Genomic DNA, 15882 nt, shown 5'->3' on the forward strand with positions numbered 1-15882 from the left:
AAAACTGTACTTCAATAATGACTTTGTCATCATTTGAGCTTTTCCTGGTGTAGAAAGATCCAGCAAAAGCCTCTGAGCCCCAGTATTCTGCCGATCAAGGGTTATGTCCTGTGATCACCAGGGACAATTGAGACCACCCGTTCCCCATATTTTCTTTAATAGTGCGCTGTGCATGAGAAAAGGAGAGGCCAGCAGCAGTAAATATTCCAGGGTCCTCTGCAACTGCTAACAGCAGTCCACCTGACATTCAAGTGCCCAAATGCTCGGACATCCTGCTAAACCAAGCACCATATATAGACAGTGGGCAGTTCTGAACCAGTTAAAGGATAAGACATGCTGGAAATATGTCATAGATTTTGGTCCAACCCTTGCAATTTTGTCAGTGAGCATAAAAATAAACCTTTCTGTATGCAAACTAGTTTAATATTAAAAGATGTAGTAATTGTTCTTTTTCACTGTTCTTATAATAACTTTTTTTATTTTTCTGTCATGTTACAAAACAATATGATATCATATTTAATTTTTTTTTTGGTTTGACTAGTTTTGCGCAATAAAAACACAGACCCAGGAGCTCATTTTAATTGTACAAGCTATAGATTTTATTTTGGAGCAATTTAGGAATATCTATCAATCCATATGGCACCTAGAAAATCTTAAAGATGTATGTTGTAAACATTGGGGCACATTTACTTAGAAAGTGGGGAACTTCACTAAAAATGCTATTTCCGTGTATAATGCTGGGTGCGGCGATTCACCAAGATTGTGCGCCAGCAATCAAGAACCTGTTGCTTCCCTGCACTGGCCGACAGAGTTTTTTTTTGTGGTGCACCTTTAACATAGGGCGTGCGACACAATTTGCAAGTTGAATACGGTGCTAGGTCCGAATCGGTAGGACCGACTGATGGCACGCCCCCTTACTTGTGTTGCATGGAATCCAGTGCAGCTGCGCCACAAAAGGGTCGCAAGTCATTTTAACCTACAAAAATGTGCACATTCTGACAAAAGTGTGGCGCAAAGCCCTTAGTAGATGTTCCCCATTTTACCTGGAATGTTTCTTGAAATTAAATTAGAGCATTTGTATTTTTTATGATTCATGTGAAAAAATAAAAAAGATATCGGGGGAGATTTGTAAATGCTTATACGCCAGTTTTCTGGCATACAAGCTCTGAAATAATTGCAATTCCTTGCATTCCACCAGGAATTGCAATTATTGTCCCCCTTATGCCACCTTCACGCAACCGTGTTGCTGTCCCATGCCTGTGTCAAGCGAAGGTCATAGCACAATTCCACACCAGGTGGTCCAGCCATATATCAGGACGCCGGAGCCTCTAGTTATATCCAGCGCAGGAGAGGGGCGGGGTTTAAATCATAAGCTGGCTCATGATGCACCAGTGTATTATAAATCCCCTCCATAATATCCATCTGGTTGTATTACATAGAAATGAAATACACTCATGTGAATGAGGCCTAGACGATTCTACATATGTAGGTAGGATCATGGATAGGGAGCAGTATCTGTATATATCCTTTGTCTTTTTCAGAAAAACACTTGAATAGCGATGCACAACTTCATGACTGTAGAAGAAACGTAATAGCGTGCGATTATATATACACCCCGTGAAGTCCACAACACAAGGTTTTACAGTATCTTCAAAAAAGTCCAGCTGCAGCCACAACGCCGTATATCCGGGCCGTAAACATTTCCAAGGATAAATATCTGCAGACATGTACGACGATAATGTCCACGTAACAGTATAAGTGTCAAAAAGAAACTTCCCGGCTCCTCGCTGCCGCTTTAACTGCCTTTCCAATAACCTCTCATTATATTTTAATGTTGTTGTAACTTTATGGCTTAATCAGTATTTGCAATTTGTTTGTCGTCCAGGATGTGATAAAGTTGTTTCACAGGTACCTGTCCAAGCCAACGGCTGCCTGCAAAGCATTGTGGGTCTTGCTTTATAACCCTTATAAAACCAGGCAATGGAAAACTGACAACCCTCTCGTTTTTATCAAGTGTCTAATGCGAGAGGAAATTAAGCCATACATTAAAGGCGGATTACAGTGACACAAGGACATTTAGAGACACTCTCCCCTCCCGGCTCATCCAATCCTTGCAGGTAAAGGTTGCCTCCGAGGCTCTGCACTGAAATGTTATTTATATATCCTGCATTGAAACAATACCTTCTTTTTTACTGTAGCTGGCAACAGCAATTCATAAAGCAATGAACAAGTGGCAGAGCTTTCTGAAAGAGCGAACGAGGGTTTCCATCACGTAAACTACAATATACTTGGGATGTGCTCTTGGCGGTTACTGATGTAGGTATGAGATGGCAACTCGCCTTGCATTTGGTTGGGTGTATTTACAGACGAGCAGGGGAACGTTACAGAATGTTACAGGGTTTTATTACGATGCCGTCTGCAGCCTTAGATTTCCTTGTCCTTTGTGAGGAGAGTCGTATTGAATGCTTTTGTTGTGTTGGCTACGGGGAATTTCATGTATACGGTATTTAAAGTTGACTGTTTTGTCAGCATTGTGGATACGGCCCTTCTGGATCACAGCCATGCTCCATAACAGGAGGTGAAGATTTCTTTGTTGTCTCTAGCAGGAAGTTGCACTTCCCGGTTTACGAGAACTTTTGGTGCTTGGGCTTGAGGAGCGTTCTTGAAGATTGAGCTTGGGTTTTTTTTGGCTTAAGGTCATCTGTCAGGTTATATGATAAGGATGAAGCCTTTCTGTCAGTTTTGGCCTATGGATTATGAATGAAAGGTGAAATCTGAGGAATAACAGTTAGACTTATATTTTTCAGCACCTACAGAGCTAGTCGCTTTTTAAGGCTACATGTGCAAAAACCAACATGGATAATTCTTGGCTTTGTTCTGATACAATGAGAGGAATTTCTTGAACTACATTTTTAGACTCGTTTTGTCTCGAACTGACACAAAAAAAGTCTCGAAAAGTAGTACTAATGATAATTCACCCCACTGTGTCCGGGATCCTTTCACCTCCATGTGTGAATCAGCTCATGAAAATAGGGCTGGTATGTCTTTCTACCTAATTTTTTGAGAATCCAGTACAGCAAAAGGCCAGACAATATGGTTGCAGGCATGTAGCCTTCCAATGAGGTGTAGGGCATTGGATATAATATCTATAAAGGCTCATATACCTTTGGAATCATTGCAAATACCACCTTTACTTAGTCCGCGTGAGATATGGCACGCTATAAATTGTATTACATGTAACATTTTACTAAGACCATGGTTTTTTCTACCTTAAACCGTGCCTAGCATGTGAAGCATCTACAGATGTCCTTTCCAGTGATGACCTTATCTATGATGGCCCTCACTAAACTTTCTATTGCAAAGAGGTCAAGTTCCAAAATCTAAAAACCTATGATTGCTTTATCAAGTCATGTTCTTATCGTGCTACATAACAACCTCTGTGGTGTGATTGACATTGCACTATATGACTGATATCAGACTGTTGCCCTCCTAAACTGCTAACAACATCCATGGTGGTGGCTACATGAACCACTCTACATGATGAACAATGAAGGACCTATTATTTTACCACCACAAACCTTTGAATTCCAGATAACATCTTCAACTTAAAGTTGAGTTGTCTTCATCACAAAACTCTACTTCTTTTTTACATGTTTTGGTGGTCAGTGTCAACGTTCAAAAACACATTAAAGGGGCTCCCTAATATATTTATTTTAATGACCTGGGTCAACAAGTTTCACATGAGTGTGAGTCCAACAATTGAGACCTTCACTGATCAGCTAATCCAGGCAACCCCTGGCACTAGAATAAAAACCGAGAACAGAGATGCAAGTCCATGAAGTATGTAGTGACCTGCCCCGGAAACTGCTGCACAGTTTTTGGGAGGTCAGACCTCCACCGATCCTATGGAAAAATCATTTGTGTCATTATAGTTGAACATTTCTTAAATTTAACCAAAAACAGAGCTAAAATTTTATTGGTTATGGATACAAATCCAGCCAGGGTATGGAATCTGTACATTTACCAGGTCTTTTTGGGGTACTTTGTTAGCTACCCATGCCAATAGAATATACTGATAAGTCAGATTTTTGCCTAGTCTACATATAATGGCACACCTATATATAACTGAGTGTTCTGAGTACATTATGTGTGGTGTAACTGTATTAATGGATAATGAATACATGCAAGAAAAGCTTACATTACATTATTTCTACTTTCATCCAGAATATTGCTAATCAAGCTGCAAATAAATTCTAAGGGATTAAGACTAAGATTATAACACTTTACAGTTGTCTTTTCTTGTATAAATCCTATTTTGCTGCCCTGTCTTCTGCTGTTGTGTCTCTCTTCAAGGCCTGACATAGGGCAGTACCGTGTGACATTGACGACGGTCTCTGGGAATGTCACCAGAGCGCTAGTTACTGTATCAGTGACAGGTAACCAAAGCCACACGTCAATAATGTAGGGCTGACATTTCGCTCCAGTGCGCGCCATGTTTCCTCTACACTCACTATTACACTTTAGCACCTTTGCCGTTGTAGGACAATATAACATCTGTTTGCTGAGACATTACAAGTATATGGGGAGAGATCAGGTAACCTGTTCCATGCCCCCTGCCTCTTGCATAACCACCGACAATGTCTCATCTATTGACTGCAGTGGGAGCTATACTGTGAAATGTTAATATCCTGAACCTTTGTCTCTGTAGGAGAAGTATCGGTGTAGATGCCAAGGAGAGATAATGATATTATTTAGCAAATGTTGGCACTAAACCCTTTCTTTTCCCTCTATTGTAGAGCCAATTTATGAGATGTGCTAGATAGGTTCCTGGAGCCCAGGAGAGGGATGTTTATTAATATTCCAGCCAAATGCTTGGGAGGTTGGCATGTGGAGAGAGAGTGTTTAGCCTCCAGGTCTTCTACAGGAATTAGGGCTGGCGAGACAGCCAATAGCCAGTTCAGATCACCTTGGCTCGGCAATGGGCGCACTCTTTGTTCATACTGTTGCAATTTCATGGCTGCTCATATACAAGGTGTATCTTATAAACTCCTGTCATATGTGCCAATACACAAATTGAACTTCTCTCAATGTTCTAGTAGCTCATGCACCTGCATGGAAATCTACAGAAATTGCCACATTTATTTTGCTTCATAAGGAAGAAAACTATCTCGTAAACCAGATAGTCATCTTCAGACAGGTGTTTGAGGGTCAGCCACATGTGAGTACAATGGTCTTCTGTACCTGATGCCTTTGACTAAGCACTGTAGTGGGCAGGAGAGGTTGATGATGTTGTTGATAATGATGATAAGGGGCTCTCTAGGTTTATCTTTTTTTAGCTCTAGGTTAATTGTATAAAGAGAATCAAAGGGAACTTCAATCATGAAATCCTCATATATATCTTCCTGCGCTAAACACACATGTACACAAGGGCCTTTTCAGGACCTTTGAGGTCCTCCAAAAGTCCTGAAACAGCATATTGGAAGCAGGTAGAAAGGACACATACTCCATTCTACAAAAAGCTCAACTCTAGTACCATGTAGGAAATAAATTACAGATTTGTAGGGGGTAATAATATATATAAATGCCAGGGTCCATGGCAATCTTAATCCGCCATTATGGCATGGTACGGCACATCACCACCGGCCTCTGTTCCTATAAAGAGTTTCATCAGTGATGTCACTTCCTCTACAGCCTCTACATGTCACTTGTAGAGGGCACAGACATTGACAACACCTTGTATATTCGAAAAAAAAAATGGCACTGACCAAAGCATCAGAGGGAGGTAAGTACAACCTGTTTCATATATTCACATCCCATGGGGCCACTAGTCCTTAATGGGATAATCCTATGTGAGAAAATTTCCCCTTATCCATGCGAGCCATTAATTTTATGGAGTTGCACTGGATCTTCTTCGTGGTGCATGTAAGTGCATTGTCTTGCGACAGAATTTTAAAGTTATATCCCGAGCTCAGTCCCAATCAGTCGGATCATCTGACGGCCCGCCCCCTAATTTATGGCGCATGAAAGCCAGTGCAGCTGTGCCAAAAAATGATCGTGTGTGACACAATCCCAGCGCAGACACCTGTTAAATACTTGTCCATGCAATCCCCCCCAAAAAATGGCGAACAGTCTGACGAAAGGGCGTTCCGCGACCCCTATGCGTTTTATCACACTGTGATATGGCCACTCTGCTGCCTATGGAGAAGGGAGGGGTGAGGAGCGCTTACTCCTCTGCTGTCCTGCACCCAGCCGAGTGCTCGCCAAGGTGGTAACCCTTACTATTCGTGTGCATTTGGCCAAAACTTTATATAGTGCCTCCATCTTTTATCTATCTCACTCCACATATAATAGAAGCCGTAGCTAAGCGAAAATTGGCATTATTATAATGTATTTCAGGATTCCTGTTGTTGCACTACCCACACATACTATATTTTTCCCTTTCATTTCTACCTGCCATTGACATACAGAGTGAATATGATTACCTTCATTAAACCCGCTAAACATACCATAGCCATTAGCTCACTCCATCCCAATAGGCTTGAAGATTTAATAAGACCTGCGGACGTTTCTATAATAGGGGCTCTGTGCAGCCGTCTCAGCAAAAACAAGAGTAGAAATAAAAAAGGGAATTTATTTTGGGTCTCTTTTTTTTTTTTTTTCCAGGGAAAGGTCTATAAAACCTGTGACAGGTTTATGGACAGGGAAATATAATGCTGACAAACGACCAACTAATCAAGTGGAACATGTAATAAATCATTAGTGTGTCATTAAACTGTTCCAGAACTGCATTGAAGGGTCATTACAGTGTCACAATATATCTTCTACCAGCAAACAAAAGCAAGCAGGGCATGTTGGGAATAGGATTACAGGGGAAGCATCTGTCAGAGCTAATTAGGAATTAACCACACTTCTTAATAGTGGGGAAAGTAGGCGAGAGCCAGGCCCTGCTAAGGAGGGAAACAGACCGCGTTCTAGGTGGTATTAATATGGGGACAGACAGAAGGAAATGAGCTCAAGGAAAATAAGTCATGCATTTCTGTACAAGCACTCCGAAGCTGATGTCTATATTTTACTTCAAGGGGAACCAGGACTTTCCTGTGCTTGTTATTTTGGAAACTACATGAGCCCCCGGTGAGCTGAACCATAGGCTTCCTGCTACTGAATAACCTACCTGAGTTAGATTGCTAAATCTTATCACTGAGAGTAGCTGTTCTCACCCGGGAGCCTGCGGTGTCTACAGTCGCCACAAAAAAAGTCAAACTGTTCACTTATCGAGTACTGGATGATGCAAAGCCGTCTACCCCCCACTGTTTCCCGAAAATTGTAAAAATACCAGAGGTGTATATGGATGGTTGGACCCCCTGGACTGAAGTTGTGATAAGGCGTTGTAGATGCTGAGAATTACATTGACATCTGGTGAAGCTGAGATTCAATCTTACTTTGTTTTGTCCCAAAATTCAATCTATGAGAGAACATCTTGTTCAAAGACATTTCTAAAAACTTTTGGGTTTCATGCAAAAATTGAAATCAATTATCATGCGTCATTATCCGTACTGCTACTCTTCAATGGGACATAAGGATGCTAAGGGTCTCAGGCTATAGGAATAAAAGGCAACTAAAAAACAATTTACCCCCTGATCTGGTAAAGCCTTGTGATCCCCAGACAAGGGTGATTCCAGCCGAAACGCGTGTCGGGGATGTTTTTATCCCTGGTACTTGAGCTGTGTGGATTGACTCATGGGTAAGACTCCTTTTTTACGATAACTTTATTGACCTAGGCTTTGCCTAACTCTAGTAATGTTAAAACAAGACAGTATCATGTCCACAAGGTGTTTCCCCATTTGAATGTTGATCATCCACTCTATACATATCTCACCTCGAGGAACCTGTATAGGTATAAAATAGTCTTTACCGTTTATGCTCATATGCTGAAGATAACTCCTTTTCTGTGTACCATCATCTATGGCCTGAAATGCTATTTATAAGTAATTTTATACTTTTTTCATTAGTAAAGAATAATATTTCATTCAAAAGAATTAATTTTTTGTTGTCTTGGTATGACGCCCATCACCCACAGTTCTGTGGGGGACACTGATGGTATCACTTTCTTGATATGTAAAGTGAAGCCTCCTGTCTTTTACCTCATCAGCCAGACATTCCTGTATATAAAATGGCTGCAGATGGAGGGTCATGTGATCTCTCACTGGTGATTGTTAGTGGAACTGTTAGAGATCACATGACCCTCCAGCTGTGGCCATTTTATGGACAGGAATCTCTGGCTGATGAGGTAAAAGATGGGAGGTGTCACTTTACATATCAAGAAAGGGGAACAGAACTTTTGGTAAATTGCGCGTTCCAAATTAGGCCCGAGTTCCAAATTAGGCCAGTTCCACACTTGCGAGTGTGATGCGATGAACTCGCATCACACTCGCAACGCATGCTGCCGAGAACGCACGGCCCGAACGCTGCACCGCGGGAGTTCATCGCATCACACTCGCAAGTGCGGAACGGCCTTACACACTTTACAAAAAAACATGAGTTAAAGTGGCCGACCCCTTTAAGCACTAAACTACAACAAGGCTTTAGCCATGATTGCCAACAGGAAGTTAAAACGTCCCACAAACTATCGTTACTAATATAAAAATAAATTCCATTAACAAGACATGTTAGTCTAGGACAGAAAAACACATTGGTCCGGTATCCAATAGCAAGTTCATGGCTTGCTGAAACATCATGGGATGGAGTATGTGTAATGTATGCTAGAGGACATCAGGCCCTAATAATAATGTCATCTCTGAACGTGATGTATTATGCTATCAAGTTCACCACTTATAAGCCGGGACACATGGCACACATGGATCACACGGCATATGGAAATATTTTTGAAGTTATGACTTTGACACGGTGTAGGCGGTTTTGAAGCCCTGCTAGGAATTATTCTTATACCAAACACATCCATATGTTTCCAGCCAAACGTTATGTGCCAGTAATATATACCATAATATTTCTCTTGTAGGAGCTTAATAAAATAAAAAAACATACAGTGCACAAAAATTGTATTAATACTTAGCAAAAAGGAATACAAAATGACTGGCCCCTACCCAATAATAGTACGTTTTAGGGGAACCTTCATAATCATTGTCATGTTTACAGAAATGAGCCATGACTGCTTTAGGTTTTGTAGAAAACTTTGAAGGTATTACAGGATTTGGGAAATTTACCCTGCTATTATTGCTCTACCAGTATTGCCTACAAAAAGGATCTCTTGCTTTTGAAGACCCAACAAATCCAACCATTACCTGAACAGCCTGTTGGATCTGCACAATGGGGGTCATTTACTAAGGGCCCGATTCGCGTTTTCCCGACATGTTACCCGAATATTTCTGATTTGCGCCGATTTTCCCTGAATTGCCCCGGGATTTTGGCACACGGGATTGGTTTGCGGCGCATCGGCGCTGGCATGCACGCGACGGAAATCGGGGGCGTGGCCGAACGGTAACCCGACGGATTCGGAAAAAACCGCCGCATTTTTTAAAAAAAATTGGTCGCACGGGCCATACTCACGTGCACCACGCAGCAGCGCCACCTGGTAGACATCGGCTGCAGGACCTTCATGAATCGCCGGAAGACCTGAACGCTCGTCAGAGAAGCCGCCGCTGAAACGCGAATGGACCGGGTAAGTAAATGTGCCCCAATGTGTAAATTCCCTGATTCTGGTTCTGCATAGGAGTTGAACACAGTACCAGGAGGAAGCAGCTATCAACCTAAAATCAGATCTAGCCTTTCACAATCTTTGCTTAAATCAGTAGTCCAGTGTGATAACATTAATAATACGAGTATATCTATAAAGGGCTATTATTTGACCTGCATTCTGTATTTTCTAGTAGTTTTCCCCTCTGCAGACTCTTTCTCTGATTGTGTATTCTTGATCAGTACTTTATGCAAAAATTATGCAAATTTTTTTTATCAAGGAAGGAAAGCACATGATGAGAGCCAAGTGAGGGGAGAAAGAAACTTTTCATCAAAAGGTGAGGGACTATTTTGAGCCAACAATGTAAAATATTAGAATAACTTGTAATAGTTTATAGCCATTAGAAACGGACTGCTTGTCATTGAAGAAATGTTTTACAATTGCCTAAAATACTGTGTGGGACCATAGTGGCAGACATTTTACAGTGTGCTGGCTAAAAGGGCAAGAATAGCATTTTACTATTTTGTGTTACTACTACATGACCATTAAAGTATGTGGGGGTAGCAGCAGGGTGAAAATGTTAGGGGACAATAGAAAAGCAAAAAACATAAGATGTATTTACGGTGATCACCAGAACAGGTAGACATGGTGGTCTGGGTCTAATGGAGAAGAAAAGAAATTAAATAACTACCATCGACAGACACTTCAGCTGTAGTCACTGAATATGTTTTTTGTACATATTTGGATTACCGTATGTGAGACCTAGGTAGGAGGGGTAGGTGGACTTTAATTTACTGCCTGAGCTAGTTGTAAACTTTCACTGTACGGGAAGTCCCTGGGTTACGTAAATGGTAGATTCTTTAGGTTTGTTCTTAAGTCAAATTTATATGTAAGTTAGAACTGTACAGGCAGTCCCCGGGTTCCATACAAGATAGAGTCTGTAGGTTTGTTCTTAAGTTGAGTTTGTATGTAAGTCGGAACCGTATACTTTATCATTGTAACCCCAGTCAAAATTTTTGGGGTCTCTGTGACAATTGGTTTTTAAAAATGTTGGGTTGTCATAAGAACCAGGATAAACAATAAAGCTTCATTACAAACACCTGTGATAACTGTTAAAGCTGTTTATTGTAGCCTAGGACTAAAGTACAGTAAATTACCAAAATCCAGAGGTCCATTTGTAACTAGGGGTCGTAGGTAAGTGAGGTGTTCTTAAGTAGGGGACCGCCTGTATATTTTAGAATTGTAGCTCCAGCCTCATTACAGACACCTTACAGCTGATTATTGCAGCCTGGGACTATAGTAATAGCATCCAGAGAGCTTCACCAGAGGTCACAGGGGGCAGAGGGGTCCATCTGTAACTAGGGGTCATCTGTAAGTTGGGTGCCCTTAAGTAGGGGACCGCCCCTAAATGCAAATCGGAAAGAGTTATAGGGACATTGGGTGTAGAAAACTGGAAGATGATTCACATGAACAAGAAAAGATGCTCTTTAAATTGGAATCACAGGGCAATTCATTTTAATATTATACACCAGGTATACTATACACCACCAGCCTTATGTAAGATGAGGCCGAGAGAGGAATCTAAATGCTGGAAATGCCAGTCGTTGGACACAGATCGTTTTCATATGGTGTGTCCTTGTCCAGTAGTATTACATTTTTGGAAGGAGGTATTTAGTAGGATAAATGACATTCTCAAGATTTCATTTCTCAACTATTTGAAGATAGTTAACCAGCACGGCACTTTGACTGTTAGGCCCCTTGCACACTTGCGTTGCAGATCACGTCAGAGTTTGATCCGGGTGCGATCAGGGTTTGGTCAGTGAAAAACGCACATTTTGCATCAGAGTGCAATCAGTTTTCAGTCTGTGACTTGCAGAAGTAGAGCATGTCGAGATTTAAACGCGCGTTTAAAAAAAAACGCGCGTGTGTGCGTGGAAAAAAATACAAGTCTGAAAAGACCCATTGATTACAATGGGTCAGAGTGCAATGCAAGTTCTGCGCGTCAAAAGCACGCGCAGAAAACGCTTGTGAAAAACGCAAGTGTGAAAGGGGCCTTAAACTAATATATTTGGCAATGGCACTTATAGTCCAGCAATGGGGATGTAGAGTCTTTGTTTAAATTACAGTTTAAAAAAAATGAAAATAGTTGATTCAAAATTATCCAAAAAGAGCAAAAATTTAATAAAATCTGGTCCTTGTGCGGCTGATACTCTTGGAAGAATTATTGTTGGTTGTTTTTTTTCCTGCCAGCGGACACAGGGAGGTGGGGGGGTTACTTAGGTTTATTTTATGTTTTTTTTTCTTTTTCTTTGATCATTTGGTTATGGTACATTTGTTAGATTTATATTTATTGAGGACTAGGAAGAACTAGAAAAGATGAAAGGAAAGATTCATGTCACCAACTTGAGATAGTGGACCGTTGGGGAAATTATAGTAAGAGTATGGCTGACATGTATTTTAGGATGCAGGAATGTAAATTGTGAAGTCATATATTTTTCCCTTGTGTAGATTTAAAAACATTATCCTTTCTTCTAAGGGTTCTTTGTGACATTTGTACTTATATTGATTTGGGAAGAGATTGTACTTTTTTATGTAAAATGTTTGTTTGAATAAAGGTTTATTAAAAAGAAGAAAGAAAAAACAGGGAAAAATAAACAAAAAAAGTAGGGGACCGTCTGTATAATGAAACTCACTTAAGTTGGCTGAAGTCGGCATATGTTAACAGTGCTCGTTATCTTTTTAAATTTGCTGTCGGAAAGCATGTCTTTTTTTCTGTCTCTGATTTGATTAGCAAAAATAAAAAAAAACAACCTATGACTTTTAAGGATGTATGGAACTATGTTTGGACCAGTTGCGCTTAAAAAGTCTCTAATTTGCTCAAAAAAAAGTTGCAAATCAAAGACCATATCGGTCTTGCCAAGACACAGACACATTCACTGGAGAATTTCTTGAAAGAAATGAGCAAAAAAAAAGATTTCGCAAAAAAGATAAGACAAAAATTACTTAAACTAAAGATACATGTCCCCATGGAGTCCTACATCTACAGTATCCTCAACACAATGTGAAAAGTTTCAGTTGAGCATCTTGGATTACACCTTAGTGCTCTGTGGATGTTCTGGGATACAGAATGTTGGGGCTATTTAGGATGAGTTGCGCCTTATGGACTGTGGTAAGGACATTTGATGGCCTCCTGCCTGGAGCCTCTATCATGGACTTTTTAGATGTCAATAAAGTAGAGGAATAGAGGCCTGTAATTTCCCGCCACTTACCTCTCGTCCCTGCTCCTCTGTCTGTTGTTTGTTGATTGACATGTAGCAGGAGATTTATCAATGCTTCTATGGCAGATTTTTGGCGTAGAAGCGATGATTGCAATTATTCCGGCGACAACGCCTACATGACGTGGAGGGGCCTATCTGCCGGTGGAGTGGACAGGCACGCGAAGTTCCTGCTTCGTGCCTGTGCAATTTTTAAAAATTATTTTAATGACCTGGTATAGTTCTGTCCCCCGGCTGATGTATACATCATGAGTTCTTGTATGAAAAATCTCCCCCAGCTCAATAAGAATGTCAATATGGTGGGGGGTGCTGTGCATTGGGTGGGGGCTGTGTGCTATACATGATACTCTTCTATAATAAATAATAATAATTCCTTTATTTTTATAGCGCACACAGATTCCGGAGCGCTGCACTACAGGGTACCCCCGACTGACTATGGAGGGTGTCCTCTGACTGGGGGTGTCCAGGAGTTGCACTTAAGTGTTATTGTGGCGTTTGCACTTTAAGGGGCGTTAGTGCTCTGTTGTTGGGTTCTCCTCCCCCTCCCTGTTGTTTCCCCTCCCCTTGGGTTTATAAGCTGGCACCTGGGCGTGCTGCTTCCTCTTGCCCGCGCCACCGGTGAAGCTGTCCCTCCCTCCCTCCCTACTGTTACTGTTTGGTGTTTTGTGATGTCTCTCTTTTGTATTACATACTGCGAAGTCACAGCTGGCGGTAAAAAGGAAGACATTTGTGGAGATGTGGAGATATTGAACGAGATTTGCCCAGAAGATGCAGTGTTGGCCGGGAGTCCGGCCGAGCAAACCGCTTCGGGCAGCTGCGGTTTGGCACCGAGAATCTAACAGTGCCGTTAAAGTTTTGGAGTTTTGTTAAAATGTTAAAATAAATAGCTGTGACCTTTTTACACCCAACAGGATGCCTCATTGCCTTTTATTCTTGTGGGGATGTTTGGGTAGAGTTTATAACTCTGTTTAATATTACGGGTCTTTTTAAAGTGCCTTATTGGGAAATTTGGGTTCAAGTTTACTACCTCCCAGTCAGAGCTTGACAGATCGGTCCCTGTCCCCATGAGGCTCACAATCTAATCAGTATGTTTTTGGAGCGTGGGAGGAAACCCACGTAAATACGGAGAGAACATACAAACTCTTTGCAGATGTTGACCCTGGGACTTGAACACAGGACTCCAGCACTGCAAGGCTGTAATGCTAACCACTAAGCCAGCGTGCCACTCTTCTACTACTTGTAGACATTTGTTGTGACATTTGTATACTGTATCCCAGGCTACGCTGTGTATGTGTGTGGACTGATGTTTTATGGTAATAAACATTAAATTTAATTAAAATCTATAAAACCTCATGTTTTGTCACATGGAAGGGTAGAATATTCTTGAGGTCACCGGTTATGGTATATTATGATAAATGGCCAGTCATCTATTGCTGTGTTGTTAGCGTATCCGTATTACGTACATTGGGAACATTTCTCCTGACATTGTCATCGGCATCAAGTTCATTGTCCTGCGCGGCGCAGTGTTGTGTATATAAAAGGTTTGTGCTTGCTTCATGTATGCTTTGAGGAAGCTATTGCTAAGCATTAAGTGCGCTCAGGGAGGGGACGCCCTGACACTAAGTGTCTGGCAGGCTGAGCGCTATGCCTGGGAGATAAGGGTAATTTCTAGGACAAGCTCTCGTCAGCACAACCGAGAATTGCTAACTTAAGCAGAAAAGACTCCGCTAAAGGAGAGAGGGGAAGAGGCAGACAAATCTTGCTTGTATATCTGGAGCTGGGAGCAGGAGCAGGGTGCAGGCAGTAGTGATAAAATGCCTGCAGATTAATGGTGAGGATGAGCCCAGGCGGGGAAATGGATCAGCGACTGACAAGGTGAAAGCTGGAGAGATGTTCTTCTACAAATGAGATTTTTTTCCCCTTTCACAAGGATATTGGTATAGAAAGGCAGGTTACGTGTAACCTTCCCTGCTGAAATGACACAACAGGGGAGGGGGGTAAAATAGCCAAAAGGTGTTTTTCACTCATTATCATAGAACTTGCCATAGACACAAATAGACCTTAATTCTTCCGAAAATTTACTGCACAGCGAGCGGACAATTCATTCTCTTCTCATGCCCTAGAAAAACGCTTTATAGGTGTGCAGTAAAGAGTCATAAAACGGTAGTAATACTGGAGTAGTAATAGAGTTTACAGAAGTTGTTGTCTCAAACAGGCCTATAGATGGGGGCAGACAAACATTGTTGGGAGGTTGGCAAGTATTGGCCTTACATAAACAGTGAAACATATATTTCTAGGTGAAGCACATATAGGGGCATATTTACTTACCCGCTCCTGTCGCGATCCCGCAGTCCATTGTCCGATGAGGATTCAGGTCTGCCGCGATTCACTAAGATCATTTGGCCAATTTCCTGCATCCGTTGCTTCTGCATTGAGGTCCACCGGAGTTCACCTTCTTCTTCCTGGTGCATGTGAGTGCTTGATCTTGCGACACAATTCAGTTTTTAAATAATGCGGTTTGTCCGAATCCGTCGGGTTGTCCTACGGCCCCGCCACAATATCTGTCGCAAGCAAGCCGGTGCCGATGCCCCAGAATCCGATCGTGGGTGCCAAAAACCTGGGGCAATTTGGCGCAAAACGGAAATAATCGCGAAACCCGACAAAAGTGCGGCGTTCGGACCCTTAGTAAATGAGCCACATAGTGTTAATAATGTAAAATGATGGTTCTCTATAGTAAAAACCAAACACCTGTGGAGGCGCCCATGAACCTCTATTGGTACACAATTAATGACTTCTATTATCTTTTATTGGGAAGATGATCCTTGTTTCACCTGCTTCAGGTATCTTTCTTTATAATCTAGGGTAGTGAAGATGTTAATGGTGCTATTCTTATGGACTGTGGCAAACAAGGAGTTA

At 41.6% G+C, this 15882-nt stretch overlaps 1 long non-coding RNA gene across 4 annotated transcripts in view; it reads left to right on the forward strand.

Annotated features, from left to right (window-relative positions):
* Window positions 1-1914: 1914 nt before the first annotated feature.
* The window catches only part of LOC140127756 (uncharacterized), a 188513-nt gene continuing 174545 nt past the window's right edge, over window positions 1915-15882 (forward strand). For 2 of the 4 annotated variants that reach the window (XR_011855057.1, XR_011855058.1), the window contains exons 1-3: window positions 1915-2117; window positions 2199-2316; window positions 9972-10028. This is a non-coding gene — a long non-coding RNA (uncharacterized lncRNA). Of the gene's footprint in view, window positions 2118-2198; window positions 2321-9971; window positions 10029-15882 lie in introns of all 4 variants that reach the window. The other 2 variants (XR_011855059.1, XR_011855060.1) reach the window with 2 other exon arrangements.

This window comes from Engystomops pustulosus, chromosome 4, assembly GCF_040894005.1.
Source record: "Engystomops pustulosus chromosome 4, aEngPut4.maternal, whole genome shotgun sequence".
NCBI lineage: Eukaryota > Metazoa > Chordata > Amphibia > Anura > Leptodactylidae > Engystomops > Engystomops pustulosus.